We start from the raw sequence: 11840 nt of genomic DNA on the forward strand, positions 1-11840 counted from the left end.
CATCTTTTCAGCCCAGGTTCGACGGATCGGATTTGGGCCTGGCAGACTGTATGAATTGGGTATGAGCGGGTAAATTTCTTAAGCTATCTTTATGGTTGAACTAATTTTAAGTTTTTTGACAATTGACATCGTAGTTAAATAGTAATAAAAATAAAATAAAATATCATTTTTGTTTTCCACTTTTTCTTAAATTTTCAAAATAAAATCCATTTAGGAGTGTAAACAGATGGAATTCGAATTGAACCAAGCAATATCCAAATTTGATTCGATATCCGACAGATATTGAAAATTAATATCTGAATTCGAATTCGATTAAATATTTAAATATTTGATTCAATTCGAATTTGATTAATTAATTATTTTAAATAATTAATAAATATTTTATTGATATAAAGTATATAAATTATTTATATAACTTAATTATTATATATAAATTATATAAAATATTTTATATATTATATATTATATATAAGAATTAAATAATCGATCAAATTCGGATATTTATCAAATCAAATCAGAACATATAATTCGAATCCAATTAAGTATTCAGTAAGAATAGGATATCCAAATTCGACTGATTATATATTCGAATTATCTGAATTCGATTTGATTATGTTGAATATTGAATTCGAATTCAGATTTTCGAATACCGTTGACACTACTAAACCCATCTCATAAAAATTTTCAAGTCCGTGCAACCGCTCAGTCTTAACACATTCCCATTTCCAATGGCTTTTCTAACTCATTGGGGCAACTATAGCACTAGGTCTAAATGATTTGAAGGGTTAGCACTAAACTTAGAGACTAAATCTTCACCCAAAAAAAATTGTTTTCAACGACCAAGAAGAAAAGTTAACTGATAGTGGTGGTGTCACTCATAGCAACTGTAGCCTTCTAGGACGTAGCCTTCCATGGCCACAGTCGAACAAAATGGCTGCGTATAAAGAAAAATACATTGATGGTGGTGGTATCGCTCATAGCAATTGTAGCCTTCTAAGGCGTAATTCCCTACCGGATGGCATTTGGCAATACAATCCAACAATTGATTCCAACGGCAATCCCATAGAGAAGCCTCACTTTGCGGGGACATCTATATTGGCCTACAGCATTCCCATCGCCTATTATCAATACATAATCTTCAAATGCATAGCTTCCTTGCATCATTGAGCATAATCTTATTGCTGGTTAGTGGGCTCCACCTTTGAAATGACATAGATGGATGTGAGTTATCTATTGTGTAACCAAAGCAGCTGGCAACAAACAACGATTCGATTGAGGGATAAAGACAAATAGGGGTTGGGAAAGCGATGGAGGGATAAAGACAAACACCCATACGACATTCGTTTCCATGACTCTAATTCTAGCAAGAACTTCCTCAGCTTTTGATCAGATTTGTGTATCAATAGGGCCATGAGAACCTCATAGGAAATTAGGGGTTAGCAAAGAGCATATGGAAAGCATAACCTTTCTACAAATCCTTGAGTTTCTTCAATATACGTTTCAATGCCATGAAAACCTTAGAGGAAATTAGGGGTTCATGTCTTGAGCTTGAATTCATTAATAGACATAGATATTATGGCGTCGAAGGGGATGGTTTTCTAATTGAATCAATGACCACCCTTGAAATGAATCTCTTTAACTCTCTCTCTCTCTCTTTGTGTTGGGATTTTTCTTAAGCTTTACGAGTATGGCTGCAAGTCAAGCCGAGTTGAGGCCAAACCTAACCCAACCCTAGGTTCTAAACCCCCAACCTTACCTATCCAACCCTAACTAGATTCCTTCAACCCTAACCCAACCCAAAGTCAACTTCGGGCTAGGCTCGGGTTGGGCCCAACCCAACCTTCTTCCCATCCCTTAAAATCTTGTAGAACTTCTTAATCTTAGATCTTAACTCAACTTTCATTACATATATTAATTATATGTTTTATCATATAATTAATATTTGTTTATTAATGTTTTTATTGGTCCTTTTAATACAAAATTCAAAAAAAAAGTTTGAAATGACTATAGTTTATTATGATGACTTATAATAGATCTTTTATAAGCAGCAAACTATGGGTGGCAAACAAGAGAGAGGAGATAAAGAATAAAATATTCAAAAAACATAAAATATGTTATCAAGGTTTTAATATTTTCAACTAGGATTAAGTAAAGCGAATATCTTAAATGAAATAAATGATAGTATGTGGTAGTGGTTATACAACTATTATGCATATAAACAAAGCAATGTATGATCATATATATAACATATATTTATATATGATATGTACTATATAGTCGGGTTCAGGTTGCCCAAGGGATCAACCCTAACCCAACCCGAAGTAAATCCAGGTTCATAAATTTCAACCCTAACCCTAACCTAGGCATCAACCCAACCTGACTTTTCGGGGTTGGGTTCGGGCTAACCTGACCCAAGTTCCAGCCTTATTTACAAGCTTTAATGGCAAGTGATCGACAATATGGGGATTTTTTCGAGTGGGTGTAGTATGGATGCTGAAGATTGAGTTAGACAACCTCAAGTGCCGGTAATAGAAGTAGTCATAAGGGTAGTTTAATAAATTTGCCCTTAGTCAAAACATCAAACATTCCAATTATTGGAGGAAGGATAACAAAACATGGACTCCAAACGTTTTGTTGTGTGAAAGAATCTAAATAATTTTAGGGTATGTTTGATTTCATGAAAAGGATTTGATTATGATCATGTCATTGTGGATGGCCCATCATATGTTTTTAAGTGGTAGCTCTAATTCCATGAATGGATGATGGGTCAACCCCATCTTTGTATTTACTTAGAGAAGCCAATGTTTGGGTTCAAGTTCATGATTTATCATTTGGTCTTTTCGATAATGATGTCGGAATGCTTACAGCAACAAAGATTTGTCTCATTTATCATCTATAAAGCAAAGGTTCGTATTTCAATTGAGGTTCCTTTAAAATGTGGCACTTTCTTAGCTCCTATTGTCTAGGCAGTTTTTAGGCATGAGAAACTTCCGTTTAGGTGTTATATCTGTGGTAAGGTTGGGCACCTGTTCCAAAATTGCAACTAACCTTGTTGGACTATGAATTTTCTTGGTCCATGGCTTAGTGCAGAGGTTGCCTACCAATAAGATTGGACGAAGCCTCTTATTACTCAGTTTGTATGAAGGGAGGAGGAAATGCAATGGATGGGGTCGGGACCTAATAGTGAGGTAGTGGGTTTAATCTCTAGGAATCGGAGAACAGATTCCAATCTCATTTCTTCTAGTGAGTTCTTTGGTAGGTCTGATGATAGTGGTAATATTAGTCAACATCTTTAGGATGCCATAATGATGAGACCTCTGGTAGGAAAGTGAAGTTCTTTGATAGTAACCTGGAGTAGATAAAGAATACCTCAATAAAGTTGGGTTTGTGGCTTGAGTTGTTGGAGGCCAATTTGGTGGTTGCTTTAAACTCCTTCGTCAGGGTCCCTCGAGAAATGATGATAAATGGCTTTTCAGTTCTAGCAAATGTAAGTGATTGGATTTAGGTGTTCAAATCTATAAGCATAGTCTAGACTCGGGTATCTTTTTTAGTGTTTCCTTCCTAAATGATAATAGCATAAAGTTAAGGCACTTAGTTATAGGGGGCCTTTTTGCAGCTTATTTAGTTTTGGTCTCTTTGTGTTTTCTTTTTATTTTAACTTTTGTTGCTTTTGTTTAGGGTGTTTGTGTGTTTTTAGTTGTGGTGAGGGATGGTATTGGAGCTATCAAGGGGAAAGAGGTTGCCATGGAGCACAATCAAGTGAGATATATGTTATATCATTCTTTTTTTTTTCATTTGGGCAATGGTGGCTAGCCTTAAATAGCCACGCAACACCCAATGAGGATTATTAGTTGGAACTAATATGGCCGAGTGTGCCTGAGTGACGGCCTCAAAGGACTTAGGAATTTAGTTTCACACTGGAACCCATATTTTATATCTTCATGTGATACTAAAATTCTTGAAGACAAGGCCTTTTTCATCTGAACATGTCATTAAACTACCCCCATTTTGTGATTATTCCCCCTGATACTACCCCCATTTTATGATTATTCCCCTAATTAATCTCTTTAGTGGTCTTTTAGTTTGTTGGAAATATGGTTTTGGAATGTTACTTTTTAGTAATTGTAACACTATAGTTTTAGAAATAAATTATGATCCCCCTTCTAGGAGTTGATTTTCTTGCATGGGGAGTCTAATAGACCAAAGTAGAATCAATTTTCGATGAATGTTTGCAATTATTGTTTGAGCTTGTTTATTCCATTTGTAGTCATGGGTAACTTGAATGAGAGTGATCTCTTGTTTGAGGAAGGCCTAATTTTCTTTCTTGGTTTGTCTTCTAGTAGGGGTAAGGCTTCAAAAGCTTTTGTTTCCTTTTAGAAGGACTTTGAACTCCATGGTATTCACCCTAAAGGAGTATTTTGACTTGGCCAAGATTCATCTAGGGTGTAGGTATCATGGCTAGTTTTATGGATAGAGTTCATGCTTCTTTGGGTTGGCTTTCTTTGTTTCCCTTTGCCCTCTTGGATATTAGCCTTTATTAGGGCTTTGATCATTATATATAGCATCATTTTATATTTGCCCCCTCTCCTATTTATGGTCATAAACATTTTCGTTTTTATCAAATGTGGTTGTACCATGATGATTGCCTAAACATTAAATTTGGTTGGGAGTTATTTGTCTTGGGTATGCTGCTTTCCTAATTACATGCTATAAAATAGGTTGAAATGCAGTATGTTTTGCAGTAATGCAAGTGCATGAGATTTAGACTGTCTATTTACAATTCAATTTCATTTGCATTGATGTAAAAGTATGGGGCACAAACAAGTTGAATGCAAATTTTGATTTACTTTTATTTTGTTTATTTGCAGTGCAGGTGAAGTAAAATAAATCCCAGTTGTTAGGGAGTAGTGCTCTCTTGGTAGAGTGTTGCATAGATGGTTTCAAGTGTGCGAGGTGAAGTTAGTCTGCAAGAAAAAGACAACGACTGTGGAGGTACAATGGAATCTGGAATAAGCTTATTCAATCATGGCCTCTTTGGCAAAGTGATTACTGACAAACAACTCAATGTAAAAGGGATTTTAGATGTGATAAGAAGTATGTAGAGCTGCTCCATGAAATATGAAGTGGAGTGGTTAATGGACGATGTGCTATGGATCTCCTTTCAAGAAACCTTAGATTTGGAATGGGTCCTAGGAAGATAACGTGGATGGTCAAGGACTATCCTTTGTTGTTCAGGTGATGTAAAGCTAACATTGTCCCCCCCGTGAGTTAGCTTTTTCTGATGTGGTGATAACAGTGAGAATTATGGATGTTCCGGTCAAAATGGCAACCAGCTCATGGATATAGAAAGAGTTCTTTATGAGGACGAAGATGAAGATGAGGACCTACTGTGCTTGAGACGTTTCTTGCAAGCAAGAGTGAGGATTGAGACCTCAAAAGCTTTAACAGTTAGCATTAGAGAAATGTCACCATCTAGTAAGTCAATGTGGTTCCCTTACCAATACGAAAGATTGCTCCTCTTCTGCTATAGATGTGGTTTACTTGGTCACGATGAGGGAAGATGCAATAGGGTTCCAAAGCGCCAAGTCTTGGATGAAATTATAATGAAGCTTACTAATCAGAAAAATGGGGGAGGAGAATGGGAAAGCATTGTTTGGGCATTGGTTGAGGACCACCTTCTCCTATGTTGAATTCAAGCTTACCAGTAAAAAAAAAAAAATAGAGCTGTGAAGAATAACTCAATGGGGGAGGGCCAAACAAGCTCTTTGGCTGTGAAGAGCAAGGAAGAGGAGACGCGATAGAGCTCCAAGGTAGAAAGGCATTTGGGGGTTTGAAATCGAACCAAGCCATGCAAGGTCAAAGGAGCATTAGGTTGCAAATCTTTTCACAAAAGAAATGTTTCAAGAAGGGGAAACAGAGGTTAAATGCAGGATGGTCGGCGAAACCATCAACTTCGTGATTCTTTGGTAAAGGGTGACAAAAAATCCATCAGATTAGAACATTGGGTGGAGTACAGTCTTGACGAAAATCATAAGGTAGAGGAGGTTGTTACCCTTTTGATGAAAAACTTTATGATCAATCCTCGAGAGATTGCTATTGTTGCTAATATAGGAAAGCCTACCTCTTAGAGGCTCACAAAAATTGCAAAGCTAGAGACTAACCAATGTTGTGCAGACATGCAAACGAACCTAGGTCAGACTACGAAAAAGTGTAGAATAATAAGAAAGTTGCTCTTAAAAAGATCTACAAAAGGGAAATCAATGATAGATGAAGCCGAGCCTCCCAAAATGGTGCAAAGGAAATGAAAAAGAAATGGGATTTCCATTCTAGAGCCCAACAACTTTGATTCCCTGGAGATCATGAAAAAGGCAAAAATAGTAAGGACTTGGGACCAATCAAAGGATTCAGGCCTGAACCGAGTTGCAAAACTTTTTTTGGGTAAGGATCCAAACTCAGCCTCGTTCTCACCTGAAAAGAGCCATAACACTAATTTAAGGCTTCATTTCTCTCACGAAAAGGGTCATAGGATCTGACTAAAAAACCCAGACTTTCCTCAAACGTTGGAGAACCAGGTGGAGAGCATTGCAAATCTAAACATGGGTGATTACAATGACAAAGAGGTTAAAGACCAAATCCTTGAAGCTTCTTAGGAAACCAATCCAATCAATATCGACACCAACGACAAGGTATGTGTTCTCTCTAATGGCTTCTCTTTATCATCCATCCATAGCTACTATATGATAAAGGGAAGTTTTGATATTATAAAAAAAGTGCATCCTAGTTTTGTTGCAAAAGGAAAAAATGACGATTCTCAACACTCGCTTTGGCGATAATTAAGGGGAGTTGTTCGGTGTAAAATTTTGTTAAGGGGCTATGGAGGTTACGACTCTACTCGAGCAGAGTGTCGACAATTTCTCGTATGTCAAACAATAATGAAGCTTAAATTTAACCTTTTTCTTTAAATCTTTTTGGTGAAAAGCAAGGGCTCCCTCTTTTCGTTCAAAATGCATACTCTCTTATAAAAACATTTCAATTAAAAGATTTCCTCCTATGAAACTAAGTGTCATTTTATTTTATTTTCTTTCTGCAAATAAGTGGGTTGGGGAGGAAGTCTTGCAACAGCCCCCAGGGGCCAATGAAGATATACTAATGGAATTGCCAAGGGATATGGTCTCCCTTGACAATTCCTAATTTGTTTAAGATCCTAAAAGATGAAAACATAAATATTTGTTTCCTTTCAGAGACCAAAACTTCTTTGCTAAAGTGCAGAAAGAAACTTCATAGAATCTGGGATTGGAATTGTTGGGAAGTAGACGTTGTTGGATACAAAGGAAGTTTAGCTCTTTTATGGGAAAAGAGCAAAAAATCTCGCTGTTATTGTTGTTGTTCCAAACTTTATTCACACTAAACAGCATAATGATGTATATGTGATTTCTTCCGTTCTTTTATTTGTGGTGAACCTAGACCAAGCAAAAGAGAAGGTTTTTTTTTCACAAAATTACAAAGACTCCACACCTTATCCAAAGGTCCCTAGCTCTATGTTGGTGATCTCAATATGTATTTTAGTAAAGAAAATAAGGAGAGGGGAATCCAATTAGGTGATTTGTCATCTTTCAAAACAGAAGAGTTTTATTAGGTTGTGGATTGGCTATCTTGGAAAGCAGTGACCCCATTTTCACTTGGTCAAACAAGAAACAAGGGGAAGAAAATGTTAGGGCAAAATTAGGTTAGGCTTTATCAAATGTTGAGTGGAGGATGAATTTAACAATGTAGCAGTCAAGATTCTTCCAACATTGGGTTCAGACCACTTCCATCTAATCCTAGACCTTGAGGTTCCTCCCACCAAAAGTGTTGGACAGTTTTGTATGCCCTTAGCTTCAATCAGAATGATGTACTTTATGAGTTTATTGTAAATGAATAAAAGTACATATTTGATTCATGTTCCCTTGGTATGTTTCTGTGTAATACCCTTAAACTGGACACTTAATGAGACTCGTGTTAGTTTAGAATGTTCACAGCCAGTGGGTCGGTCTGGGGAGACCTATCCTGATAAGGCTGACACTGTTGTGCCACCAAGTCGGTTGGGGTGGCATGTCTCAGCTGCCAGGGTGAGACCCTAGGCACATACAGTGTAGGATTAATTGAATCTTTGAACTGGACCAGATTTCCAGTATTGCCCTGGACCTTGGAGATTGATGGGCAAAACTGGAAAGTTACACCTGACCCCTAGACTCGATTATGATACTGCACTAGGTGTCGGATTGGGTTGTCTTTGATGTACCAATCAGTGAGATCCTTAGCGGGGGTCAAAACCTGGGTATGTTGGGACAGTCTGAGAAATCATCTGAGTGGGTGATCATAGTGATAGGATCAGCCCCTTTGTCGGACAAAGGTAATGATCGGGGATGCACTCTCACTGATGGAAACCAAGACTGTCGGCAGCCAATTTCAATCGTTGAGATTTGTTTTGCAAAGTATATTTTATATGAGATATAAAAATATATATATTATGGTTTCTAAAAGGTTTGCAAAAAGGTTTTAATTCCCGAGATCCATATAAGTAGAGGGTGCAACACTGTTTCTAGTAGCTGAGGGAGAGGTCCTCTCTTGTCGGGCAGTGTATGATCATTATGGGCTGAGAGGTTAAGTGTAAAACCATTGAGGATAATACCTGATGGGCTAATCTTGCATCTGCCCACAGTCCCTGGGTGTTACAAGGTGGCTTGGCCCAAAGACCACTTAGGGTAAGTGTTGGGCCCATAGAGCCCATTTGATGGGTTTCAGGAGGTGCACTGTCCATAACAGTGTATTCGGCCAAGCCTTGTAACAAAGGCTGAGCCGAACCCATGTGGCTGATGTGTAGATCAATGCTTGGGTCCCATGCCATACAAGGAAGCCCAACTGGGCAGCAATTATGAAGGTTGAGTGAGCACATAAACTTAATGGGCCTAAAGCCCATTTCGAATTGGACTTATTTAATAAGTTAAATATGGGCGAATTCTGAGATGGATCAGCAGATAGGATAGGGCCTTAACCCTATCCACTCAGAGAGTCCAGATCTGAATATGATTTAGATCTAGAAACCTCATAATGAGATTAGGAAAGGCTGATCTAATCTGCAGATAAGATAAGGGTTTATCCTTATCACCTAACAAGAGGTCTGATCCAAATATGATTTGGATCAGCAGCTCCTAATTGGATTAGGAGCTGATCTTTTAGGATTACAAAAGAAGGAGGGGGCGGCAGCCTTTAGAGGAATAACACAATCACTTTCTCTTCAGATCTGAAATCACACAAGAAAGATTTCTGCAATCCCTGCAAAAATCTTTCTTGCCGCCTCCTTCCTGCAGCCGCCAGACATCTAGTTCGATCTCCAGTTGTGGGAGAAGTCAAGATTCGATCTTGACATCAGTTCTTTGAGAAAGAATTGATAGGAAGCTGTGCTTACGTGCCATCCTGCTGTTTCTTGCGAAAGACAGAATTCTTGGAGAAGAATACTGCTGATTCTGCTCCATCCTGCACTGCGCCATCTTCAGTGGGAGTAGTCTTTGGATCCTTCCTTGGGCGTGAACACCTTCGTTGGGAGATACTTTTTCTCTGTATCAGGTATAATCCTCTCTTACTCCTTTTGGTTCAGATCTGGTTCAGTTTATGGTTCAAGATTTATCCTTGAAAATATGATTTTCTAAATAGGGAATACGATTCCCAGTTGAAAGAGAGAAAAATTTTTGAAATTCGCCCCTTTATTCCGCAAGATTTGGGCGTCCATACGATGGATCTCTCATCCCTTCAGAGGAGAAGACTTTTTAGGTTTGTAGAGGCTTGGACTACCCATAGTGAGTGTGAACCCTTCATTCAAAATATGTGGAGCTCTCAATGCACTGGCTCAAATCAGTTTAGGATAAAAGAAAAATGCAAAGTTCTTAGACAGAACCTCAGTAGGTGGAACAAAGAGCTATATGGGTGCATCAAGGAGAAAATTAATGAGACTAGAGAGGCTCTAGCCAAAGAGATGAATAAAAATAGTACGAATTTCACTATGCATGCATTCAACACCTTCAAGCAAACCTGGACACCTGGCTGAAAAGGGAACTGATGTGGGCTCAGAAATCTAGATTGAAATGGCTCCACCTAGGGGGATAAAAACACCATTTTTTTCATCTCCAGACTATAAAAAGAAAACCTAATAATAGAATAACTAAAATCCAAGATGCTAATGGGATGTGGGTTGAGGGGGAAAACAAGATTTCAGAGGTTCTGATGGAACACTTTGGGGGCATTTTTAGGACTTTCAACCCCTTAATTGATCACATTAATCAAGCTGTGGGGTCTTGGAACAAAACTATTCTTGAAGAAATGAGGAATTACCTTAAGAAGGAAGTCACGGGTGAGGAAATAGAAGTTGCTCTTTTTCAAATGGAGCCTAGGAAGGCTCTTGGAATTGATGGTTTCCCAAATTTGTTCTTCTAATAAATATTGGGATTTTTCCAAGGAGGATGTTATTAAGGTTATTATAGGGTTCTTTTACTATAGTCGTCTATTGAAGGAGTTGAACCAAACTTACATGGCTCTAGTCCCCAAAGTAAAGAGCCCAAGTTGTGCAGCTTACTTCAGGCCTATTAACATGTGCAACACTATCTACAAGATCATAGCCAAAATCAAAGTGCTTTCATCCCTGTGAGACTAATTAATGATAATATCCTTATTGCCCAAAACAATGAATGATGGCTTTAAAACTTGACATGAGTAAGGCTTATGATAGGCTTGAATGGCCTTTCATTGAGGGGGCCCTCAAAAAGCTAGGTTTTGGTATGGGTCCAGTGGGTGATGGAGTACATTTCTATAGTTTCCTATCAAATCTTAGTCAATGGCACTCCTTATGAGAAAATCATTCTAGAAAGAGGAATTAGACAGGGTGACCCATTATTACCCTACCTGTTTCTTCTTTTCTATGAGGTCTTCTCAACTAGCTTAGACAATTTAGTGCACGAATCCTCAATTTCATGTATAAAGCTAAATATTCACTACCTTACCGTTTCTCACCTATTTTGTTGTAGATGATAGCTATATTTTTACGAAAGTCCCCCGCTCAAAAAGGAGCTTGTGTGGTGGAAGCCATCAATATATGGGAAGGCATTGGGACAATAGGCGAACTTTGTAGAATCTGAAAATTTCTTCAGCTCCAAAACCCACCCTAGATTCAAGAGTATAATAACAAAGAGCCTGAAGGTCAAACTTCTATGAAAACCATCTAAATATCTGGGGCTTTCAACCCTTTTCAGTAGAACCAAAACAAGCCTATTCATCTAGCTAGTTGAAAGAGTCCAAACCAAAACCAATTCTTGGATTGAGAATTACGTCACCCAAGCGGGACGTAACCTGTGTCTTCTCCCTAAGAATTGGTTTGCAACCAATTCTGTAGTTGCAACCATCTAAATCTGTAGTTGCAACCATCCTAACTTATTCCCTGTGTCTTCTCCCTAAGAAAATTTGTAGTGAAATCAGCAAACTTCAAAGAACCTTTTGGTAGGGGAAGAATGGCAATGATAAGGCCAATGTCCATTGTACAGATTGGAACTCCTTAACAAAAAAATTAAAAAAAAAAAAACAATGGTGGTTTGGGAATTAGGGATCTACAGTTCAATATTGTTTTAACTTGGCCCTCCTGTCAAATTTATCTTGGAAACTGGCTTCAAATGAAAATAGTCTCTAGGCTCGGTTTATCCAAAGTAAATATATTAAAAACAATAATTTCTTAAGAGATAAGCTACCAACTAAAGGTTCATGGGGCTGGAAGAGCATCTTAGCTGGGAGAGAATTAGTGCAAAATGGGGCTTGCT

This window comes from Nelumbo nucifera, chromosome 1, assembly GCF_055504915.1.
Source record: "Nelumbo nucifera cultivar China Antique chromosome 1, China Antique-T2T, whole genome shotgun sequence".
Lineage (NCBI taxonomy): Eukaryota > Viridiplantae > Streptophyta > Magnoliopsida > Proteales > Nelumbonaceae > Nelumbo > Nelumbo nucifera.